The 25,771-nt window shown below is 38.6% G+C and overlaps 1 protein-coding gene across 2 annotated transcripts in view; it reads right to left on the reverse strand.

Moving 5' to 3' along the window:
- The window catches only part of LOC126068466 (uncharacterized), a 1,054,989-nt gene that overhangs the window by 205,652 nt on the left and 823,566 nt on the right, over window positions 1-25,771 (reverse strand). The gene's annotated exons all lie outside the window — the stretch shown is intronic.

Consider the following 25,771-nt stretch of genomic DNA (forward strand, 5'->3'; position numbering starts at 1 on the left):
CCTACTGATTTTTGTATGTTTATCTTGTATCCCGATACTCTGCTAACTCTTCTATTCATTTCAGTAGTTTTCTTGAGGATTCCTTAGGGATTTCTGTGTATCAGATCATGTCGTCTGCAAATAGAGATACTTTGACTTCTTCCTTGCCAATCTGGATGCCCTTTATTTCTTTATCTAGCCTAATTGCTCTGGTTAGGACCTCCAATACAATGTTGAATAAGAGCGGTGATAAAAGTCATCTTTGTGTGGTTCCTGATCTCAGTGGGAATGCTTTCAGGCTCTCTCCATTTAGGGTGATGTTGGCTTTGTATAAATGCCCTTTATTATGTTGAGGAGTTTTCCTTCTAGTCCTATTTTACTGAGAGCTTTATCATGAATGAGTGTTGAACTTTGTCAAATGCCTTTTCTGCATCCATTGATAAAGTCATGCGATTCTTATCTCTTATTTATGTGATGGATTACATTAATTGTTTTGCTAATGTTGAACCATCCCTGCATACCTGGTATGAATCCCACTTGGTCATGATGAATTGTTTTTTTGATATGTTGTTGAATTCTATTGGCTAGAATTTTGTTGAGGATTTTTGCATCTCAGTACATGAGGGATGTAGGTCTATAATTCTCTTTTCTTGTGGTTTCTTTACCTGGTTTTGGTATCAGGGATATGGTGGCTTCATAGAATGAGTTTGGTAGTATTCCATCCTTTTCTATGCTCTGAAATACCTTTAGTAGTAGTGGTGTTAACTCTTCTCTGAAAGTTTCATAGAACTCTGTAGTGAAGCCGTCTGGACCAGGGCTTTTTTTTGTTGGGAGTTTTTTGATTACCTTTTCAATCTCTTCTTTTGTTACGGGTCTATTTAGTTGTTCTACCTCTGTTTGTGTTAGTTTAGGTAGGTAGTGTGTTTCTAGGAATTCATCCATTTCTTCTGGGTTTTCCAATTTGTTAGAGTACGATTTTTCATAGTAATCTGATATGATTCTTTTAATTTCATTTGGGTGTGTTGTAATATCGCCCATCTCATTTCTTATTCGGGTTATTTGCTTCCTCTTCTGTTTTTATTTTGTCAGTTTGGTCAGTGGTTTATCAATTTTGTTGATATTTTAAAAAACAGCTTTTTGTCTTGTTAATTCTTTCAATTGCTTTTCTGTTTTCCATTTCGTTTAGTTCAGCTCTATTTTTTATTATTTGTTTCTTCTGGTGCCTGTGGGGTTCTTTTGTTGCTCTTTTTCTATTTGTTCAAGTCGTAGGGATAAGTCTTTGATTTTGGCCCTTTCTTCTTTTTGGATGTGTGCATTTATTGGTATAAATTGGCCTCTGAGCACTGCTTCTGCTGTGTCCCAAAGGTTCTAATAGGAAGTGTTTTCATTCTCACTGGATTCCTTGAATTTCTTTATTCCGTCCTTAATGTCTTCTATAATCCAGTCTTTTTGGAGCAGGGTATTGTTCAGTTTCCAAGTGTTTGATTTCTTTTCCTGTGATCGATTTCCACTTTTATGGCTTATGGTCAGAGAAGATGCTTTGTAATATTTCAATGTTTTGGATTCTGCTAAGGCTTCCTTTATGACCTAATACGTGGTCTATTCTAGAGAATGTTCCATGTGCACTAGAAAAGGAAGTATACTTGGTTGCTCTTGGGTGGAGTGTTCTGTATATGTCTATGAGGTCAAGTTGTTTGACTGTGACATTCAGATCTTCCATGTCTTTATTGAGCTTCTTTCTGGATGTCCTATCGTTCACCGAAAGTGGTGTGTTGAAGTCTCCTGCTATTGTTGTGGAGCTGTCTATCTCACTTCTCAATGCTGACAGAGTCAGTTTTATGTATCTCGCAGCCCTGTCATTGGGTGCATAAATATTTAATATGGTTCTATCTTCTTGGTGTATTGTCCCTTTAATCATTATAGAGTGTCCTTCCTTATCCTTTATGATGCATTTAACTTTAAAGTCTATTTTGTCAGAAATTAATATTGCCAGTCCTGCTCTTTTTTGATTGTTGCTGGCTTGATATATTTTTTTTCCATCCTTTGAGTTTTAGTTTTTGTCTCTAAGTCTAAGGTATGTCTCTTGTAGGCAGCATATAAACAGATCTTGTTTTTTTCATCCATTCTGCCACTCTCTGTCTCTTTATTGCTGCATTTAGTCCATTTACATTCAGGGTAATTATGGATAGGTATGAATTTAGTGCTATCATTTTGATGTCTTTTTTGTGTGTTGTTGACAGTTTCTTTTTCCCTCTTAATTTTGTGTGCTGAGTAGGTTATCTTTCTATATTGTCCTTTCCTTGTATTTGTTGTTGTTTATTTTGTTTCTGCTGAGTCTCTATTTTTTTCTTGTATTTTATTTTAATGAGTAGGATATTTTGTCTCCTTTGTGGTTACCTTATTATTTACCCGTTTTTCTAAATTTGAACCTAACTTTTATTTCTTTGTTTCACCGTATCTTCCTCTATATGGAAGGTGTATGATTACATTTCTTAGTCCCTCTTTATTATTTTAATGTTGTCTTCTTTTATTTAATAACATCCCTGTTACCCTGTTTTGTGGTTTGTTTTTTTTTTTAAATAATCTTGCTTTTTTTTTTTTTTTTTTGATTTCCCTGTCTGGGTTGACTTCTGGTTATTCTGCCCAATGTTCTAGTCCTGGGTTGATACCTGATATTATTGATTTTCTAACCAAAGAATTTCCTTTAGTATTTCTTGTAGTTTTGGTTTGGTTTGGTTTTTACAAATTCCCTAAATTTGTGTTTATCTGGAAATGTCTTAATTTCACCTTCATATTTAAGAGAGAGTTTTGCTGGATATATGATTCTTGGCAGGCAATTTTTTTCCTTCAATTTTTTAAATATGTCATTCCATTGCCTTCTTGCCTGCACGGTTTCTGCCGTGTAGTCCAAGCTTATTCTTATTGGCTCTCCTTCATAGGTGACTTCTTTTTATCTCTAGCTGCTCTTATAATTCTCTCTTTATCTTTGGTTTTGGCAAGTTTGATTACAATATGTCTTTGTGACTTTCTTTTAAGATCTACCTTATGTGGAGTTCGATGAGCATCTTGGATAGATATCTTTTCATCTTTCACGATATCAGGAAAGTTTTCTGCCAACAAATCTTCAACAATTCTCTCTGTATTTCTGTTATCCCTCCGTGTTCTGGTATTCCAATCACTCGTAGGTTATTTCTCTTGATAGAGTCCCACATGATTCTTAAGGTTTCTTCATTTTTTAAAGTTCTTTTATCTGATTTTTCTTCATATATATTAGTGCGAAGTGATTTATCTTCGAGTTCAGAAATTCTAGGTTCTTCTTGCTCAATTCTGCTCCTCTGTCTACCGAGTTTTCTACTTCTGTAATTTTATTGTTAATCTTCTGTATTTCTGATTGCTGTCTATCTATGGATTTTTCCAGCTTATTAAACTTTTTATTATGTTCCTGAATAATCTGTCTAATATCTTCAATGGCTTTATCTGTGTGTTCCTTGGTCTGTTCTGTATATTGCCTCATTTCCTTCCTGATGTCTGAGGTTCTGTATATTAAACTTTTGTATTCTGGCTTTGGTAATTCCAGGAATGCACTTTCATCTAGAAGATCCCTGGATTCTTTGTTTTGAGAGTCTGTTGAGGTGATCATGGTCTGTTTCTTTATGTGACTTGATATTGACTGTTGCCTCTGAGCCATGTATAAGTTACTGTATTAGTTTATGCTTCCTTACTATGTTATAGCTGCTTGCTTTGTTTTGTTTTGGTATACCTCTATGGGTTGCTTGAGTGAGCTAACTTCATTATTTTCATCTTTGGAGCTCTGACGTCCTGTCCCCGGATGGCTAGAGCTGTTATGAGGTATATCAGTCTAGGAGTCCATTCAGTTTTCTTGTATGAATTCAGCCCAGGTTTCCAGGTAGCTGATCCTCAAGTGTGTGGTACAACTCTATCCTATGGTCTTAAAAGGTCAGGGGTAATTGGCGTATATACCGGTATTTGATGCAGCAGGGGGTCAAGCTCTGAACAAGGCAGGGGGCTGAGAACTGACCCCCGAGTGTTTCTGAGGAAAGCATGTCCCTGTTCCCTAGAGTGTGCAGGTGGGTGGGTTCTGTAGAGGGACCATGAGCACCCAGTGTTTTGGCTGTAAGGATTGGGAGGTACCAGTTATCTTTGGACCTGTGGCACGGGTGGCTGGGTGACCTGAGTGGAGCTACCAGTCCTTAGGTCTCTGATGTGGGTAAGTGAGGACTTTGTTTAAAGACAAAGCAATGTCAAATATCAAACACCCACCTCTCTACTGCCCAGCAGTAACAGTTGGAGTTTACCAACAAGGGCCTATTCTCTCGAAATAGTCCCACACAGGTCCATGCAGAAGGGAAAGGTCCTCAAAGTCCACAGATGTTTTATTCCTGTACAGGAGCCGCTTCTGTCCGGAGCTCCCTGGTTAGTGGAGATAGCAAATTATCTTGTCTACCAATTGCAAATTTGTTCCTTCTTCAAGGCCGGGAGGACGGCTCTAGGTGCTCAAAAGTGCCTATCTCAGGCCCAGGGAATTCAGCCGCTGAAGCCAGCTTGAGGGTGGGGAGGGGGTGCGGTAAAATATATGCAAGTACTTAGCTTTTGCCGAGAGCACCGTTCTTCTCAGGTTCCAGAGGTGTGAGTAGGCTATGTGGCTGGCTGCTTCTCCCTGAGGAAACTGTGGCCGAACGCTAGTACCAGCCCACTGCCACGGCTCCAGGATTGGTGCCTGAAGGCTGTCCACAATTCAGGTCCAGTAACTCCTCTCCACTTCTTAACGGTCTCTTCTTCCCCCTTCTCCTTATTTCGTTTCTAAGTTTGCCTTTGAAGCTCAGGGCACCCTGCTTGTCACAAATATATTCGTTTCGCTTGTTTTTTCTGGTCTTCTTTGTAAAGAGGGCTTGCCGGAAGTATCTGCCTATTCCGCTGTCGTGGCTTTGTCTCAAGTCTGGTCTTTTTACGAGAATTTGTCCTCTGCATCCCACTGCTGTCCTGCTCCCTCAGGGTTCTCTGTTGTGTTCCCTGTCAGGGAAGTCATTGGTTATAGACAGGCACCATCTAGCTCTTCTGGTCTCAGGCTGATGTAGTCTCTGGTTTATGTGGCCCTTCCTGTCTCTTGGGCTCGTAATTACCTTTTGTCCTTGGTGTTTTTCATTCTCCTTTGATGTAGGTGGGTTGAGACCAATTGATGCACCTTAGATGGCTGCTTGCTAGTGTTTAAGACCCCAGACGGCTCTCTCCAAGATGGGATGCAGAATATTTTTGTAATGGATTTTATTATGCCAATTGACTTAGATGTCCCCTGAAAACATGGCCCCCAAACCCCCGCCCCGTGCCCTGGCGCTCAAAGCATTCAGTTTATTCTGGAATCTTCTTTGCTTTTGGTTTAGTCCAGTTGTGCTGACCTTGCCTGTATCGTGTGCTATTGTTCCGTTACCTAAAGTACTTCTTATCTACCATCTAATTAGTGAATACCACTCTGCCACCCTCCCTCCCTCTTCCCTTTCGTAACCATCAAAGAATATTTTATTCTCTGTTTAAACTATTTCTTGAGTTCTTATATTAGTGGTCTTATACAATATTTGTCCTTTTGCAAATGACTTTTTTCACTCAGCATAATGCCTTCCAGATTCCTCCATGTTATGAAATGTTTCGCAGATTCATCACTGTTCTTTATCAATACATAGTATTCCATTGTGTGAATATACCGCAATTTATTTATCCATTCAGCCACTGATGGGCACCTTGGTTGCTTCCATCTTTTTGCTATTGTAAACAGTACTGCAATGAACATGATTGTGCATATATCTGTTCATGTGAAAGCTCTTATTTCTCTATGAAATATCCCGAGAAGTAGGATTTCTGGATCATATGGGAGTTCTATTTCTAGCCTTTTAAGGAAGCGCCAAATCGGTTTCCGAAGTGGTTGTACCATTTTACATTCCCACCAGTAGTGTATAAGAGTTCAAGTCTCTTCACAGCCTCTCCAACATTTATTATTTTGTGTGTTTTGGATTAATGCCAGCCTTGTTGGGGTGAGATGGTATCTCATTGTAGTTTTGATTTGTATTTCTGTAATGGCTAATGATCTTGAGTATTTTCCCATGTATCTGTTAGCTGCCTGAAAGTCTTCTTTGGTGAAGTGCCTGTTCATATCCTTTGCCCATTTTTTAATTGGGTTGTCTTTTTGTTGTTGAGTTTTTGCAGTATCATGTAGATTTTTTTAGAGATCAGGCTCTGATCAGAATAGTCATAGCTAAAATTTTTTCCCCTGTCTGTAGGTAATCTTTTTTTTTATTTGTTTTGTTTTAATAATTTTTATTGAGCTTTAAGGGAACGTTTACAAATCAAGTCAGTCTGTCACATATAAACTTATATACACCTTACTCCATACTCCCACTTACTCTCCCCCTAATGAGTCAGCCCTTCCAGTCTCTCCTTCCGTGACAATTTTGCCAGTTTCTAACCCTCTCTACCCTCCTATCTCCCCTCCAGACAGGAGATGCCAACACAGTCTCAAGTGTCCACCTGATACAAGTAGCTCACTCTTCATCAGCATCTCTCTCCTACCCATTGTCCCGTAGGTAATCTTTTTACTCTTTTGGTGAAGTCTTTGGATGAGCATAAGTGTTTGATTTTTAGGTGCTCCCAATTATCTAGTTTCTCTTCTCGTGTTTGTGCATTGTTAGTAATGTTTTGTATACTCTTTATACCATGTATTAGCCCTCATAGTGTTGTCTCTATTTTTTCTTCCATAATATTTATTGTTTTAGATTTTATATTTAGGTCTTTGATCCATTTTGAGTTATTTTTTGTGCATGGTGTGAGGTATGAGCCTTGCTTGATTTTTTTTTTTTTTTTGTAGATGGATATCCAGTTATGCCAGCACCTGTTTTTAAAAAGACTGTCTTCCTCATTTAACTGACTTTGGGCCTTTGTCAAATATCAGCTGCTCATATGTGGATGGATTTATGTCTGGATTCTCAATTCTGTTCCATTGGTCTATGGATCTGTTGTTGTACCAGATACCAGGCTGTTTCATCTACTGTGGCGGTATAACATGTTCTAAAATCAGGTAGAGTGAGGCCTCCCACTTTGCTCTCCTTTTTCAGTTACTTCTCCAGGGCCTCTTTCCCTTCCATATGAAGTTGATGATTTGTTTCTGTATCTCGTTAAAAATTGTCATTGGAATTTGGATCAGAATTGCATTGTATCTATAGATCACTTTTGGTAGAATAAATATTTTTACAATGTTGAGTCTTCCTATCCATGAGCAAGGTATGTTTTTCCACTTATGTGGGTTTCGTGGAGTAGTGTCTTGTAGTTTTCTTGGTATAGGTATTTTATGTCTCTGGTTAGATTTATTCCTAAGTATTTTATCTTCTTGGGGGCTATTGTAAATGGTATTGATTTAGCGATTTCCTCTTTGAAGTTCTTTTTGTTGGTGTAGAGGAAACCAACTGATTTTTATATGTTTATCTTGTATCCTGATACTCTGCTGAGCTCTTCTATTAGTTTCAGTAGTTTTCTTGAGGATTCTTTATGGTGTTCTATGTATAAGATCATATCATCTGCAAATAGAGATAATTTTGCATCTACATAATCTTTACTTTGGCTGTAATAATCTTGGTCTGAGTTTGGGAGGAACACTAAGAAATACAGATTTTGGGAGTCTGTAATACGGATTTTGTTTAAGTCCTTGAATCACAACCACATTTCTCATTGGTTTTTCTGGATGCTGGATCTAAGCCAGTGCCCAGTGAGGATAACTTCCTTTCAGCTTGCCACGAAAGACCAGAGATATCTGGGTAGAAAATTCCCAAGAGAGTTAATTTGCAAGATCTGTAGCAGATCTCAAGTAATGTCCATGGGTACTTATGAGCATCCCAAGAACCACTGTTCTTCTTGGAAGCAGCATCATAACAAAACTCCAAAAACTAGCTGTCCTCGAGTCAACCCCAACTCATGGTGACCCCGTGTGTGCCAGAGTAGAATTGTGCTCCATAGGATTTTTTTTAAATGAATTTTATTGTGCTTTAAGTGAAAGTTTACAAATCAAATCAGTCTGCCACATATAAGCTAATATACACCTTACTCCATACTCCCACTTATTCTCCCCCTAACGAGTCAGCCTGCTCCCTCCTTCCAGTCTCTACTTTTGTGACCATTTTGCCAGTTTCTAACCCTCTCTACCCTCCCATCTCCCCTCCAGATAGGAGATGCCAACACAGTCTCAAGTGTCCACCTGATACAAGTAGCTCACTCTTCATCAGCATCTCTCTCCAACCCATTGTCCAGTCCCTTCCATGTCTGACGAGTTGTCTTCAGGAATAGTTCCTGTCCTAGGCCAACAGAAGGTTTGGGGACCATGACCGCTGGGATTCTTCTAGTCTCAGTCAGACCATTCAGTCTGGTCTTTTTATGAGAATTTGGGGTCTGCATCCAACTGTTCTCCTGCTCCCTCAGAGGTTCTCTGTTGTGTTCCCTGTCAGGGCAGTCATCGGTTGTGGCTGGGCACCATCTAGTTCTTCTGGTCTCAGGATGATGTAAGTCTCTGGTTCATGTGGCCCTTTCTGTCTCTTGGGCTCATAATTATCGTGTGACCTTGGTGTTCTTCATTCTCCTTTGATCCAGGCAGGTTGAGACCAACTGATGCATCTTACACGATTGATTGTTAGCATTTAAGACCCCAGATGCCACACTTCTAAGTGGGATGCAGAATGTTTTCATAACAGAATTTATTTTGCCAATTGACTTAGAAGTGTCCTTAAGCCATAGTCCCCAAACCCCCACCCTTGCTCCGCTGACCTTTGAAGCATTCAGTTTATCCTGGAAACTTCTTTGTTTTTGATGCAGTCCAGTTGAGCTGACCTTCCATGTATTGAGTATTGTCCTTCCTTCACCTAAAGTAGTTCTTGTCTACTAACTAATCAGTAAATAACATTCTCCCACCCTCCCTCCCCCCCATAACCACAAAAGTATGTGTTCTTCTCAGTTTATACTATTTCTCAAGATCTTATAATAGTGGTCTTATACAATATTTGCCCTTTTGCATCTGACTAATTTCACTCAGCGTAATGCCTTCCAGGTTCCTCCATGTTATGAAATGTTTCACAGAATCGTCACTGTTCTTTATTGATGTGTACCACTCCATTGTGTGAATACACCATAATTTATTTAACCATTCATGCATTGATGGACCCCTTGGTTGTTTGCAGCTTTTTGCTATTGTAAACAGAACTGCAATAAACATGGGTGTGCATATATCTGTTTGTGTAAAGGATTTTATTTCTCTAGGGTATATTCTGAGGACCGGGATTTCTGGGTTGTATGGTAGTTCTATTTCTAGCTTTTTAAGAAAACACCAGATAGATTTCCAAAGTGGTTGTACCATTTTACATTCCCACCAGCAATGCATAAGACTTCCAATCTCTCTGCAGCCTCTCCAACATTTATTATTTTGTGTTTTTTGGATTAATGCCAGCCTTGTTGGAGTGAGATGCAATCTCATTGTAGTTTTAATTTGCATTTCTCTAACGGCTAATGCTCGAGAGCATTTTCTCTTGTATATGTTAGCTGCCTGAATATCATCTTTAGTGAAGTGTGTGTTCATATCCTTTGCCCACTTTTTGATTGGGTTGTTTGTCTTTTTGTGGTTGAGTTTTAACAGAATCATATAGATTTTAGAGATCAGGCTCTGGTCGGAGATGTCATAGCTGAAAATTTTTTCCCAATCTGTAGGTGGTCTTTTTACTCTTTTGGTTAAGTCTTTAGATAAGCATAGGTGTTTGATTTTTAGGAACTCCCAGTTATCTGGTTTCTCTTCGTCATTTTTGGTAACGTTTTGTATTCTGTTTATGCCTTGTATTAGGGCTCCTAACGTTGTCCCTATTTTTTCTTCCATGATCTTTATCGTTTTAGTCTTTATGTTTAGGTCTTTGATCCACTTGGAGTTAGTTTTTGTGCATGGTTTGAGGTATGGGTTCTGTTTCATTTTTTTGCAGATGGATATCCAGTTATGCCAGCACCATTTGTTAAAAAGACTATCTTTTCCCCAATTAACTGACACTGGGCCTTTGTCAAATATCAGCTGTCTGTATCCTAAAGATGTCTGTATGAGAATATTTACTACAGCTTTCCCCTGCCCCTCCTCCCTTGTAATAGGAGCAAAAAGGGAAACAACCTAAATAGTTATTAGTAAGGGAAAGAGTAAATCACATTGTTACCTCCATACTAAGAATATGAGGCAGCTGCTAAAAGAGTTACTGCGTATCTACTGAAACAGAAAAACCCCTGACACATTAAGTAAAATAAATAAATAAACTGTGTACATTAAATGAAGCTAAAGATATGTCTCAGAAATTAACTGTAGGGATTAGAGTGGGGTGAATGGATATAGTTGTAAGGGCCAGAGGGGTAAACTTTTACTGTTGCTAGATAATTCTGTATTGCTTAATTTTTTTTTCAGTGAGGATATGCTCAAACTCTACTTGCATAATTAAATAGTAGAAGAATCATATAAAAATATTTTAATAATTAAACTCATCAATAGTCAAAAGAGGAATGACTCTAGAAAAGTTTCCTACTTCTAATTATTTCTCGAAAAATCTTAGTAAATACGGAGGAGAGGAAAAAAATTTTAACAAATAGAGTTAAGAATATCTTTCTTAAATGGCTGGTCATCATCATACCTTCATCAAGTTTGAAGCATTATCTAGTAAAGTCAGAAATAAGGCTTGGAAGGCCAGTAACACTATTATTTAATACTGTTCAAAATTTTGGCCAAGTCAACTGAAAAGGAAAAGAAAAAGAACTCAATAATCTTAGTTAAAAACAGAGACAAGATATGTCAATATTGTTAAGAAATAATATAAATATTGACAGGTATGATAAACTATATGATGAAACACAAGGCTATATTATAAAAAAAATAACTCCAATATGCCAAGTACTTCCTGCTTGCCAGGCCATCTTCTCAGTACTTCTCATGTTATTATCTTATTTAATCCTCACAAAAACTCTTTTGTTGCTGTTGTTAGTTGCCGTTGAGTTAGTTTTGATTCACAGTGGCCCTGTGCACAACAGAACAAAAGACTGCCAGGCCCTGCGCCATCCTCACAATCGTTGCTGTTCTTGAGCCCATTGTTGCAGGCACTTAGTCAATCCATCTCATGGAGGGTCTTCCTCTTTTTCACTGACCCTCTAGTTTACCAAGCATGATGTCCTTCTCCAGGGACTGATTCTGCCTGATAACCTGTCCAAAGCATGTGAGACCCTGTCTCGCCATTCTTGCTTCCAAGGACCATTCTGGTTGTACTTCTTCCAAGACAGATTTGTCTATTCTTTTGGCAGTCCATGGTATATTCAATATTCTTCGCCAACACCACAATTCAACTGTGTTAATTCTTCTTCATTGTCCAGATTTTGCATGCATATGAGGAGATTGAAATCACCATGGCTTGGGTCAGGCATACCTTAGTCCTCAAAGTGACATCTTGGCTTTTTTTTAACACTTTAAAAAGAGATCTCTTGCAACAGTTTTGGCCAATGCAATGTGTCTTTTGATTTCTTGACTGTTACTTCCATGGGTGTTGGTTGTGGATCCAAGTAAAATGAAATCCTTGACAACCTCAACCTTTTCTCTATTTACAATGATGTTGCTTATTGGCCCAGTTGTGAGGATTTTTGTTTTCTTTATGTTGAGGTGTAATCCATAATGAAAGTAGTGGTCTTTGATATTCTTCAGTAAGTGCTTCAAGTCCTCTTCACTTTCAGCAAGCAAGGTTCTGTTATCTGCATAACACAGGTTATTAATGAGTCTTCCTCCAATCCTGATGGCCTGTTCTTCATGTAGTCCAGCTTCTTCGATTATTTGCTCAACATACAGATTAAATAGGTATGGTGAAAGGATACAACCCTGATGCACACCTTTCTTGACTTTAAACCATGCAATATCCCCTCGTTCTGTTTGAATGATTGCCCCTTGATCCACGTACAGATTCTTCACAAGCACAATTGTTTTTGAATTCCCATTCTCTGCAACGTTATCCATAATTTGTTACGATCCACACACTCAAATGCCTTAGCACAGTCAATAAAACACAGGTAAACATCCTTCTGGTATTTTCTGATTTCAGCCAGGATCCATGTGACATCAGCAATAATATCCCTGGTTCCATGTCCTCTTCTAAATCTGCCTTGAATTTCTGGCAGTTCCCTATCGATATACTGCTGCAGCCGCTTTTGCATTCAAAATGATCTTCAGCAAAATTTTGCTTGCATGTGATATCAATGATATCGTTTGATAATTCCCACCTTTGGTTGGATCCTCTTTCTTGGGAATAGGTATAAATATGGATCTCTTCCAGTTGGTTGGCCAGGTAGCTGTCTCCCAAATTTCTTGGCATAGACAAGTGAACACTTACAGCACTACATCTGTTTGTTGAAACATCTCAACTGTTACTCCATCAATTCCTGGGGCCTTGTTTTTCACCAGTGCCTTCAGTGAGCTTGGACTTCTTCCTTCAGTACCATCGATTCCTGATCATATGTTACCTCCTGAAATGGTTGAACATCGACCAGTTCTTTTTGGTATAGTGACTCTGTATATTCCTTTCATCTTCTTTTGGTGCATCCTGCGTCATTTAATATTTTCCCTGTAGAATCCTTCAGTTTCGCAGCTCGAGGCTTGAATTTTTTCATCAGCTCCTTCAGCTTCAGAAATGCCGAGCATGTTCTTTCCTTTTGGTTTTCTATCTGCAGGTCTTTGCACGTGTTGTCATAATACTTTACTTTGTCTTCTCGAGCCACCCTTTGAAATCTTCTGTTCAGCTCTTTTACTTCATCATTTTTTCCTTTTGCTTTAGCTTCTTGCTGTTCAAGAGCAAGTTTATTTTGGCTTTCGTGGGCTCGTTCTAATTTGGTCAGTTTCAACTTGAACTTGCATGTGAGTAGTTCATGGTCTGATCTGCAGTTGGCCCCTGGCCTTTTTCTGACTGATGATATTGAGCTTTTCTGTCGTCTCTTTGCACAAATGTAGTCAATCTGATTCCTTTGTGTTCCATCTGGTGAGGTCCATATGTATAGCCACCACTTATGTTGGTGAAAAAAAGTATTTGCAATGAGGAAGTCATCGGTCTTGCAAAATTGAATCATGGGACCTCCAGCATCATTTCTGTCACCAAGGCCATATTTTCCACCTACCAAATCCTTCTTCATTTCCAACTTTTGCATTCCAATCACCAGTAATTATCAGTGCACCCCGAATGCATGTTCCATCAATTTCAGACTGCAGAAGTTGGTAAAAATCTTCAATTTCTTCACCTTTGGCCTTAGTGGTTCATTCGGGAATTTTAATAACAGTTGTATTAACTGGTCTTTCATGTAGGCATATGGATATTATCCTATCACTGACAATGTTGTACTTCAAGATATACCTTGAAGTGTTCTTTTTTTAAAATAATTTTTATTGTGCTTTAAGTGAAAGTTTACAAACCAAGTCAGTCTCTCACATATAAGCTTACATACACCTTACTCCATACTCCCGCTTACTCTCCCCCTGATGAGTCATCCCACTCCTTCCTTCCAGTCTCTCCTTTCTTGACCGTTTTGCCAGTTTCTAACCCTCTCTACCCTCCCATCTCCCCTCCAGGCAGGAGATGCCAACACAGTCTCAAGTGTCCACCTGATACAAGTAGCTCACTCTTCATCAGCATCTCTCTCCAACCCATTGTCCAGTCCCTTCCATGTCTGACGAGTTGTCTTCAGGAATGGTTCCTATCCTGGGCCAACAAAAGGTTTGGGGACCATGACCGCTGGGATTCTCCTAGTCTCAGTCAGACCATTAAGTATGGTGTTTTTATGAGAATTTGGGGTCCGCATCCCACTGTTCTCCTGCTCCCTCAGGGGTTCTCTGTTGTGCTCCCTGTCAGGGCACCCATTGGTTGTGGCCGGGCACCATGTAGTTCTTCTGGTCTCAGGATGACGTAGGTCTCTAGTTCATGTGGCCCTTTCTGTCTCTTGGGCTCATAATTATCTTGTGACCTTGGTGTTCTTCATTCTCCTTTGGTCCAGGGGAGTTGAGACCAATTGATGCATCTTAGATGGCTGCTTGTTAGCATTTAAGACCCCAGACGCCACACTTCAAAGTGGGATGCAGAATGTTTTCTTAATAGAATCTATTTTGCCAATTGACTTAGATGTCTCCTGAAGCCACAGTCCCCAAACCCTCACCCTTGTTCCGCTGACCTTCGAAGCATCCAATTTATCCCAGAAACTTCTTTGTTTTTGATGCAGTCCAGTTGAGCTGACCTTCCCTGTGTTGAGTATTGTCTTTCCCTTCACCTAAAGTAGTTCTTATCTACCGTCTAATCAGTAAATAACCCTCTCCCACCCTCCCTCCCTCCCTCCCCCCTCTCATAACCACAAAAGAATGTCTTCTTCTCGGTTTAAACTATTTCTCAAGATCTTACAATACTGGTGTTATACGATATTTGTCCTTTTGCATCTGACTAATTTCACTCAGCATAATGCCTTCCATGTTCCTCCATGTTATGAAATGTTTCACAGATTCCTCACTGTTCTTTATCGATGTGTAGTATTCCATTCTGTGAATATACCATAATTTATTTATCCATTCATCTGTTGATGGACACCTTGGTTGCTTCCAGCTTTTTGCTGTTGTAAACAGTGCTGCAATAAACATGGGTGTGCATATATCTGTTCGTGTAAAGGATCTTATTTCTCTAAGATATATTCCAAGGGGTGGGATTTCTGCGTTGTATGGTATTTCTATTTCCAACTTTTAAGGAAACGCCAGATAGATTTCCAAAGTGGTTGTACCATTTTACATTCCCACCAGCAATGCATAAGACTTCCAATCTCTCCGCAGCCTCTCCAACATTTATTATTTTGTGTTTTTTGGATTAATGCCAGCCTTGTTGGAGCGAGATGGAATCTCATCGTAGTTTGAATTTGCATTTCTCTAATGGCTAATGCTCGAGAGCATTTTCTCATGTATCTGTTAGCTGCCTGAATATCATCTTTAGTGAAGTGCGTGTTCATATCCTTTGCCCACTTTTTGATTGGGTTGTTTGTCTTTTTGTGGTTGAGTTTTAACAGAATCATATAGATTTTAGAGATCAGGCGCTGGTGGGAGATGTCATTGCTGAAAATATTTTCCCAATCTGTAGGCGGTCTTTTTACTCTTTTGGTGAAGTCTTTAGATGAGCATAGGTGTTTGATTTTTAGGAGCTCCTAGTTATCTGGTTTCTCTTTGTCATTTTTAGTAATGTTTTGTATTCTGTTTATGCCTTGTATTAGGGCTCCTAACGTTGTCCCTATTTTTTCTTCCATGATCTTTATCGTTTTAGTCTTTATGTTTAGGTCTTCAATCCACTTGGAGTTAGTTTTTGTGCTTGGTGTGACGTATGGGCCCTGTTTCATTCTTTTGCAAATGGATATCCAGTTATGCCAGCACCATTTGTTAAAAAGACTATCTTTTCCCCAATTAACTGACACTGGGCCTTTGTCAAATATCAGCTGCTCATATGTGGATGGATTTATATCTGAGTTCTCAATTCTGTTCCATTGGTCTATGTGCCTGTTGTTGTACCAGTACCAGGCTGTTTTGACTACTGTGGCTGTATAATAGGTTCTGAAATCAGGTAGAGTGAGGCCTCCCACTTTCTTCTTCTTTTTCAGTAATGCTTTACTTATCCAGGGCTCCTTTCCCTTCCATATGAAGTTGGTGATTTGTTTCTCTATCACATTAAAAAATGACATTGGAATTTGGATCGGAAGTGCATATTATGTATAGATGGCTTTTGGTAGAATAGACATTTTTACTATGTTAAATCTTCCTATCCATGAGCAAGGAATATTTTTCCACTTATGTAGGTCCCTTTTTAGTTTCTTGTACTAGTACTTTGTAGTTTTCTTTGTATAGGTCTTTTACCACTTTGGTAAGATTTATTCCCAAGTATTTTATCTTCTTGGGGGCGACTGTGAATGGTATTGATTTGGTGATTTCCTCTTCGATGTTCTTTTTGTTGATGTGAAGGAATCCAAGTGATTTTTGTATGTTTATCTTGTAACCTGAAACTCTGCTGAACGCTTCTATGTTTCAGTAGTTTTCTGGAGGATCCCTTAGGGTTTTCTGTGTATAAGATCATGTCATCAGCAAATAGAGATAATTTTACTTCTTCCTTGCCATTCTGGATGCCCTTTATTTCTTGATCTAGCCTAATTGCTCTGGCTAGGACCTCTAGCACAATGTTGAATAAGAGTGGTGATAAAGGGCATCCTTGTCTGGTTCCCTTTTCTCAAGGGAACTGCTTTCAGGCTCTCTCCATTTAGAATGATGTTGGCTGTTGGCTTTGTATAGATGCCCTTTATTATGTTGAGGAATTTTCCTTCAATTCGTATTTTGCTGAGAGTTTTTATCATGAATGGGTGTTGGACGTTGTCAAATACCTTTTCTGCATCAATTCATAAAAGCATGTGGTTTTTGGCCTTTGTTTTATTTATTTGGTGGATCACATTGAAGGTTTTTCTAATATTGAACCAACCTTGCATACCTGGTATAAATCCCACTTGATCGTGGTGGATTATTTTTTTGATATGTTGTTGAATTCTATTGGCTAGAATTTTGTTGTGGATTTTTGCATCTGTGTTCATGAGGGGTATAGGTCGGTAATTTTCTTTTTTTGTGATGTCTTTACCTGGTTTTGGTATCAGGGATATGCTGGCTTCATAGAATGAGTTTGGGAGTATTCCATCCTTTTCTATGCTTTGAAATACCTTTAGTAGTTGTGGTGTTATCTCTTCTCTGAAAGTTTGGTAGCACTCTGCAGTGAAGCCGTCCAGGCCAGGGTTTTTTTTTGTTGGGAGTTTTTTGATTAGCTTTTCAATCTCTTTTTTTTGTTATGCGTCTATTTAGTTGTTCTACCTCTGTTTGTGTTAGTTTAGGTAGGTAGTGTTTTTCCAGGAATTCAGCTATTTCTTCTAGGTTTGCAAATTTGTTAGAGTACAATTTTTCGTAATAATCTGATATCATTCTTTTAATTTCAGTTGGGTCTGTTGTGATAAATGGTCCATCTCATTTCTTATTCGGGTTATTGGTTTCCTTTCCCGTATTTTTTTAGTCTGCCTGGCCAATGGTTTATCAGTTTCATTAATTTTTTTTCAGAGAACCAGCTCTTGACTTTGTTGATTCTTTGAATTGTTTTTCTGTTCTCTAATTCATTTAGTTCAGCTCTAATTTTTATTATTTGTTTTCTTCTGGTGCCTGTGGGGTTCTTTTGTTGCTCTCTTTTTGTTCAAGTTGTAGGGACAGTTCTCTGATTTGGGCTCTTTCTTCTTTATGTATATGTGCATTTTCGATATAAATTGGCCTCTGAGCACTGCTTTTGCTGTGTCCCAGAGGTTTTGATAGGAAGTGTTTTCATTCTTATTCCATTCTGTGAATTTCTTTATTTCCTCCTTAATGTCTTCTATAACCCAGTCTTTTTTGAGCAGGGTATTGTTCAGTTTCCAAGTATTTGATTTCTTTTTCCTGATTTTTCTGTTATTGATTTCCACTTTTATGGCCTTGTGGTCTGAGAAGATGCTTTGTAATCTTTTGATGTTTTGGATTCTGCAACGGTTTGTTTTATGACCAATATGTGATCTATTTTAGAGAATGTTCCATGTGCACTAGAAAAAAAAAAGTATGCTTTGCAGTTGTTGGGTGGAGTGTTTTGTATAAGTCTATGAGGTCAAGTTGGTTGACTGTAGCAATTAGGTCTTCCGTGTCTCTTTTGAGCTTCTTACTGGAAGTCCTATCCTTCTCTGAAAGTGGTGTGTTAAAGTCTCCTACTATAATTGTGGAGACGTCTATCTCACTTTTCAGTTCTGTTAAAGTTTGTTTTATGTATACTGCAGCCCTGTCATTGGGTGCATAAATATTTAATATGGTTATATCTTCCTGGTCAATTGTCCCTTTTATCATTATGTAGTGTCCTTCTTTGTCCTTTGTGATGGATTTAACTTTAAAGTCTATTTCGTGAGAAATTAATATTGCTACTCCTGCTCTTTTTTGCTTGTTGTTTGCTTGATATATTTTTTTCCATCCTTTGAGTTTTAGCTTGTTTGTGTCTCTAAGTCTAAGGTGTGTCTCTTGTAGGCAGCATAGAGACAGATCGTGTTTCTTTATCCAGTCTGAGACTCTCTGTCTCTTTATTGGTGTATTTAGTCCATTTACATTCAGTGTAATTATAGATAAGTAAGAGTTTAGTGCTGTCATTTTGATGCCTTTTTGTGTGTATTGTGGGCAATTTAATTTTCCACTTACTTTTTTGTGCTGAGATTTTTCTTTGTAAATTGTGTGTTCCTCATTTTCATAGTAGTTGAATTTATGTTTGCTGAGTTGTTATGTTTTTCTTGGTTTTTATTTTGAATTATGGAATTGTTAGACCTCTTTGTGGTTAACTTAATATTTACCCCTATTTTTCTAAGTAAAAAGCTAACTTGTGTCGTCGTATATTGCCTTGCTTTCCTCTCCATATGGAAGATCTATGCCTCCTTTATTTAGTCCCTCTTTTTGATTATTGTGATCTTTTACATAATGACTTCGATGATTCCCTGTTTTGAGCATTTTTTCTTTTTAAAATTCATCTTAATTTGTTTTTATGATTTCCCTATTTGAGTTGATATCAGGATGTTCTGTTCTGTAACCTTGTGTTGTGTTGGTATCTGATATTATTGATTTTCTGACCAAACAATTTCCTTTAGTAATTCTTGTAGCGTTGGTTTGGTTTTTGCAAATTCTCTAAGCTTGTTTTTATCTGTAAATGTTTTAATTTCACCTTCATATTTGAGAGAGAGTTTTGCTGGATATATGATCCTTGGCTGGCAGTTTTTCTCCTTCAGTGCTCTGTATATGTCATCCCATTGCCTTCTTGACTGCATGGTTTCTGCTGAGTAGTGTGAACTTATTCTTATGGATTCTCCTTTGTAGGAGACTTTTATCCCTGGCTGCTTTTACAATTTTCTCTTTATGTTTGGTTTTGGTAAGTTTGATGATAATATGCCTTGGTGACTTTCTTTTTGGATCAATCTTATATGGGGTTCGATGAGCATCTTGGATAGATATCCTTTTGTCTTTCATGATGCCAGGGAAGTTTTCTGCCAACAGATCTTCAACTATTCTCTCTGTATTTTCTGTTATCCCTCCCTGTTCTGGAACTCCAGTCACACGTAAGTTATTCTTCTTGATAGAGTCCCAGATGATTCTTAGGTTTTCTTCATTTTTTTTAATCCTTTTATCAGATTTTTCTTCAACTATATTGGTGTCAATTGTCTTATTCTCCAACTCCCCCACTCTGCATTCCAATTCCTCGATTCTGCTCCTCTGACTTCCTAATGAGTTGTGTAATTCTGTAATTTTACTGTTAATCTTTTGGATTTCTGAATGCTGTCTCTCTATCGATTCTTGTAGCTTATTAATTTTTCCACTATGTTCTTGAATAATCTTTTCGATTTCTTCATCTGCTTTATCAGTGTGTTCCTTTGCTTTTTCTGTAGATTGCCTTATTTCATTTCTGAGGTCATCCCTGATATCTTGAAGCATTCTGTATATCAGTTTTTTATATTCTGCATCTGGCAATTTCAGGATTGTATCTTCATTTGGGAAAGATTTTGATTCTGTAATTTGGGGGTTTGTAGAAGCAATCATGGTCTGGTTCTTTCAGTGGTTTGATATCGACTGCTGCCTCCGAGCCATCTGTAAGATATTATAATGATTTATTTTATATTTGCTCACTGAGTCTTATCTTGTTTTGTTTTCTTTCAATATATGCAGATGGGCTACTAGATTGTCCTGTCTTGATTGTTGTAGGCTTTGAATCACTTATGTCGTATTACCAGCTGGTTTGGGCTGCTACCATATACATAAGCCTAAGAGTCCATTCACTATTCTTGAATAGAATCAGCTTAGGTGTTCTGATTATGGGTCACCAAGTGTGTGGTGTAGACTGTCACCTATTAACTTACAGGAGTAGTGGTGATAGTTGTGTACACCAGATTCTAGTAGCGGCAGGGGGGTCACACTCCGGGGGGGGGCAGGATGCTAATAGCCTTCCCCCACCCCACCCCCCCATGCCAGTGAGGTAGGTGTGTCTATTCCTAAAGCACTTTGGTGGGTGGGCTCTGCAGCTGTACCTTAGGTACCCAATGCATGTACCTCTAAAGATTGGTAGGTGTCAGTATCCTCAGACCTCTTTGGCAGGTGGCTAGGTGGTTTGGGTGGAGCTTCAGCCCTCAGTTCCCCCGTTGTGGATCAGTGAGGGCTCTGTTTAATAGGTAGAGATATCAGACCTGGAAAACTTGTCTTTTCAATGATCCTGTAAAACAATTACAGTCAGATCTCTATCAGAATTGCCTTTGCATTATAATAGCCACCTTGTTCCCTGTAGGGATGAAAGCCCAAGACTGTGGATCTCATATGCTTGGCTGGAGCTGGTTCTGTATTGTTACTCCAGTTTAGAAGTCAGGGAAGGATTTTTCATCCCTGGGTTTTTAGTAGCTTCTTCTCTCAGGCCAGGAGAATGGGTTAGGAACAGAAAAAAAAAAAAAAAAACCCACAAAGCACTTCCCTCCCTGGCCCAGAAAATTCCAATGTTAACGAAGCTGCCTGGGGCAGGGAGGGGAGAGATCAGATAGATAGGAGAGAGTAGCAAGCAGCAATATAGACAAAGTTACTTATCTTGCTTGGTGATGACTGTTTTATCTGAGATTCCCAAGGGGCATGTAGCTTGTGTGCACTGGCTGGGTCGAGATTGCCCCCAAGGGTCAGGTCCTCGTCCTGTGCTTGTGCTGTCTCAGAAGCCATGGTCAGCTCCTCTGCTCCCAGTCCAAAGCGCAGCGCTGAGGTTCCCCGGCTGGGACACTGCATTCCAGGCTCTAAAACCAGTCACTGCCTCTTGGTGACTTCTCCTCCTGTCAGCCGTGCCATTGCTCTGCCTGCATGAGCTGACTGGGCTTTCCCCAAAGTCACTTCAGGAGGAAGTCCTTGTGCTGTCTCAGGAAGCCATGCTCAGCTCCCCTGCCCCCAGTCCAAAGCCTGGCACCAAGGTTTTCTGACTGGGGCACTGGCTCCAGGCTCCGAAAACAGTCCCTCCTTCCCCATGGTTGCTCGTTCTCTCATTAGCCGCATCAGTGCGCAGCCTGCTTGTGCTGACTGAGTCTCTACTGAGGTTACCCCACGGGGCTGGGGGTTAGGGCTGTGTCCCTTGCTTGTCCCGCCTCAGCAAGCCGCAGTCAGTCCCGCCACTCCGCACGAAGGAACCACAAGGGCTCAAGGCTGTGTTCCAGAAGTGGTTGCTTCTTCAGGGCACAGCTTTTCCCTCCCCTGTCACTCAGGTCAACTCTTTAGATCTGTGTTTGATGGTCAGGGTTCGTATATTGTCATGTATGTGATCGATTCACTTGTTTTTCTAAGTCTTTGTTGCAAGAGGGATCAGAGGTAGCTTCTACCTAGTCAGCCATCTTGGCCCCGCCTTCTTGAAATGTTCTTTTTGATGATGAATGCAATGCCATTCCTCTTCCAGTTGTCATTCCTGGGGTAGTAGACCACATGACTGTCTGATTCAAAATGACCGATGCCACGTCACTTAACCTCATCAATGCCTAGGATATTGATCTTTATGCATTCCATTTCATTTTTGACTATTTTCAGTTTTCCTAGATTCATGCTTTGTACATTCCACGCTCCAATTATTAATGGATGTTTGCAGCTGTTTCTTCTCACTTTGAGCTGTGCCGCATCAGCAAATGAAGGTCCTGAAAATTTGACTGCATTCACGTTGGCTCTACTTTGAGAAGGCAGCTCTTCCCCAGTTGTATTTTGAGTGCCTTCTAACATGAAGGGCTCATCTTCTGACACTATAGCAAACAATGTTCCTCTGTTATTCATAAGGTTTTCCCTGGCTAATTCTTTTCAGAAGTAGACTGAGAGGTCCTTCTTCCTAATCTGTCTTAATCTGGAAGCTCTGTTGAACCCTGTCAACCACGGGTGGCCCTGCTGGTATTTGAATGCCAGTGGCATAGCTTCCAGCATCACAGCAACACACAAGCCCCCACAGTATGACAAACTGACAGACACATGGGGGCGCAAGAACCCTATGGGTACATTTATCATTTCTTCTATTTTACGGATGTGGAAACTAAGTTCCAGAAAGGTTAAGTAGGAGGTGAGTGGTGAGTGGTAGAGCCAGGATTCCAATCTGAGTGACCTGATTCTGGAACCTACTGAACGTAATTTCCCTGCTACCCACTGTTTAAAAGCCAAAGAATATCTTTCAATAAGCAGTCCCCTTACGTAATATATAAAAAGCAACAGCTTTTATTTATCATATCAATAAACCCAAAACCAACCAAACCCAGTGCTGTCGAGTCGATTCCAACTCATGGCGACCCTATAGGACAGAGTAGAACTGCCCCGTAGAGTTTCCAAGGAGCACCTGGTGGATTCGAACTGCCAACCCTTTGGTTAGCAGCCGTAGCATGTAACCAATATGCCACCAGGGCTTCCATCATATCAATAGACAATTTGAAAATATAATGGGAAAAAAAATTCTACTTACCATAAAAAAAAAAAAAAAACCAAAAAATTCGTTGTCGAGTCGGTTCTGACTCGTAGCGACCCTATAGAACAGAGTAGAACTGCCCCATAGAGTTTCAGTGGAGAGCCTGGTGGATTTGAACAGCCAACCCTTTGGTTAGCAGCCATAGCACTTAGCTACTATGCCTCCAGGGTTTCCCTACTTACTGCGGCAGCTGGAACTATGTATTACCAAGTAGCCAATTTAAAAAGGACCAGAATAAGGAAAATTCAAACTTTATTGAGAGACAGAGAAGGCTTGAATAAGTGGAGAGAAACTCTATATTTGTGGTTTAAAAGTCTCTATTGAAAAGATGTCAATTATTCTCAAACCAGTCTAGAAATGTAGTGTAAATTCCGAACAAATTATTAACATTTTTATCAGAACTTGCCAAATTGTTGTTTTAAGAAAAACATTTAGTTTCAAAAGCTCATTATGTAAAAAAATCAGAAATATGTCATAAATTATTTCCTTCAGAAATAATCCCTATTTATAATTTGGATTACACTCACACCCATGCACAGACACACATTTGTTTTGTTTTATATAAACTGATCATTTTTTTCATACCGTGCTGCAATTTTTTTTCACTTATCAATACATCTTGGACATCTTTCCAAGCTATTAATACACAACTATCCAGTTCCTTTTAACCAGGGCAGATATTTGAAGGAGGGTTGCCCCATAATCCATTTATCCATCTCCCTATTAATGGATATTTGGGTTGTTTCCCGTGCCTTTGCTAAAATAAACATTGTTATACATATATCTTTACACACTTACACTAGCATTTCTGATCAATTCCTAAGAGTATTCTTGCTGGGTCATAGGGTGTAAACAGTTAACATTTTGTAGATGCCATCAGGTAAGTCTCCAAAAATCTTGCACCTATTTACATTTCCTCAAGAAAGACCATTTTCTCATACTCTTTTCAACACTGGGTACTATCAATCTTTTTAAAATTTTGCAAATACTGCTTCCTGTTGGTGTTTAGTTGCCCATTTTCTTGATCACTAGCAGAATGGAGCTTCTTTTCATAGTTTTTGTGGCCATTTTGTGTTTTTTCTTTCATGATTTGACTATCTATAGCCATTGATCATTTTAAAAGTTTTTTTTTTTTAAATTAATTTGTAGAAACTCCATAATATATCTTACCCTTGGCCTATTAAGTATATTGCAGCTATTTTCACCTGATCTGTTTTTTTCTCTCTCTCTTTTTTGGTTGCTGTTGATATGACAAAGCTTTTAACTTTATGTAAGAGAATCTGTCAAATTTTCCTCTTACGGCCTCTGATTTACATCATACTGAGAAATTCCTCCACAACCCACAACCTTAAATGCATCATTCTATATTTTCTTCTCTTGCATTTAATTCACTTGTGTGAGGTTATTATGGTGTGAGATTGAGAGCTTACATTTTCTTCCAAATCTATAACTGACTGTTTTAAGATTGCTTATTATTATTATTTTTTTTATCGAATAACCTGTCCTTTTCCCACTGATTTGAAATGTTCTCCTCCCCACATACCAAGTTCCCATATATAACTTGGATCTAGCTCTAGACTTCCTATTCTATTCAATTAGTCTATTTGTATATTCCTATACCAGTCCCATATTGCAATGTCTGAATACTTTTACATATTTTCAAAGGCAGTTGACTAAGTGATTCTAAAGCTATTTGGTTGAGTAAACAAATGAGAATAGCAAAAAGAAATACGACAAACAAAGGTAGTGGGTGATGAATTGTGCTATAAAATGTCTCTAGAAGGTTGTGATACTAGCGAAGGGATAAAAAGACAGGTCAATAGAACAGAATAACAAGTCTATGTCTTTACCTATTTATATAAACTTATCATATTATAGGAAACCCTGGTGGCATAGCGGTTAGGAACTATAGCTGTTAACCAAAAGGTTGGCGGTTCGAATCTACCAGGTGCTCCTTATATGGGGCAGCTCTACCCTGTCTTACAGAGTCGCTATGTGTCGGAATTGACTCAGTGGCAACAGGTTTGGGTTTTTTTTTTTTGGTTTTACCATATTATAAAAGTAAGTCTCAAAGAAATAGGGATAGTATGAATTAATAAAATAGAAGAATAGTCTTAGGATAATTAGTTGATATTTTAGGAAAAAATAAAATTAAATCTCTACTTCACACTTATTAAAAATAAATAGGTGGATTAAAGACAAATTAAAAAGTTAAACAATGAGAATAATAGAAGAAAACATAGGTGAATATTTTTATAATTTGAGACAAATGCAGAAAAACTGTAATAGAAAATATTCACATATTTAACTCCATAAATGTAAATTCTTGTATGGCAAATGACAACAACAAAAACAAAACAAAATTAAAATGCAAATACCAAACTGGAGGAGGAGGGGTTGCTATATATAATAGACAAAGGATTAACATTCTAGAAGTGTAAAGAGCTCTTTCAAATCAATAAAAAGATAAACAAGCCAATATAAAAGAGTATGAACAAGCCCTTTTCAAAAAAAGAAATACAAGTCACCAACAAAGATATGAAATGATTTTCAACCTCCCTCATAATTAAAGAATGCATATATCACAAAATTTTTCACTTGCCAAGTTTGGCAAAGGTTTTAAAAACAATGTTTAGGATATTACCAAGTGTTGTTGTAGATGTGAAAAAATAGGGACTTTCATGTACTGTTGACGAGAACATAAACAGTGAACCATTTTTGGAGGGCAAGTTGCCAACCAATTAACTAAATAAATCAATAAACCTAGAAGTTGGATCCAGTAATTTTGCATGCAGAAACTGAAACTCTACTGTAATGCTAGCACAGCACACAAGGATGCAAGTCCCAGGTCTTTAATTGCAGTCTCACCTATTATCTATACAGATAATCACACAATAGGCTAACTCCAGGGCATTTAAATCATCCAGCCCTAAAAACCACAAAGTGTGCAACACCAATACAGTCCATTTAGATTGGTTTGGTCCAAGCTCAGTCTGGTTCTTTCCCAATATCTTCAATTTTTCAAAAATTCTTGATGTCTCATATCATTTATTACACAGTCATGTATATACTTACACTTAGACACATATGGAAACGCTGGTGGCCTAATGGTTAAGTGCTACAGCTGCTAACCAAAAGGCTGGCAGTTCAAATCCACC

The sequence above is a fragment of the Elephas maximus genome, chromosome 27 (genome assembly GCF_024166365.1).
Source record: "Elephas maximus indicus isolate mEleMax1 chromosome 27, mEleMax1 primary haplotype, whole genome shotgun sequence".
In the NCBI taxonomy this organism is placed as follows: domain Eukaryota; kingdom Metazoa; phylum Chordata; class Mammalia; order Proboscidea; family Elephantidae; genus Elephas; species Elephas maximus.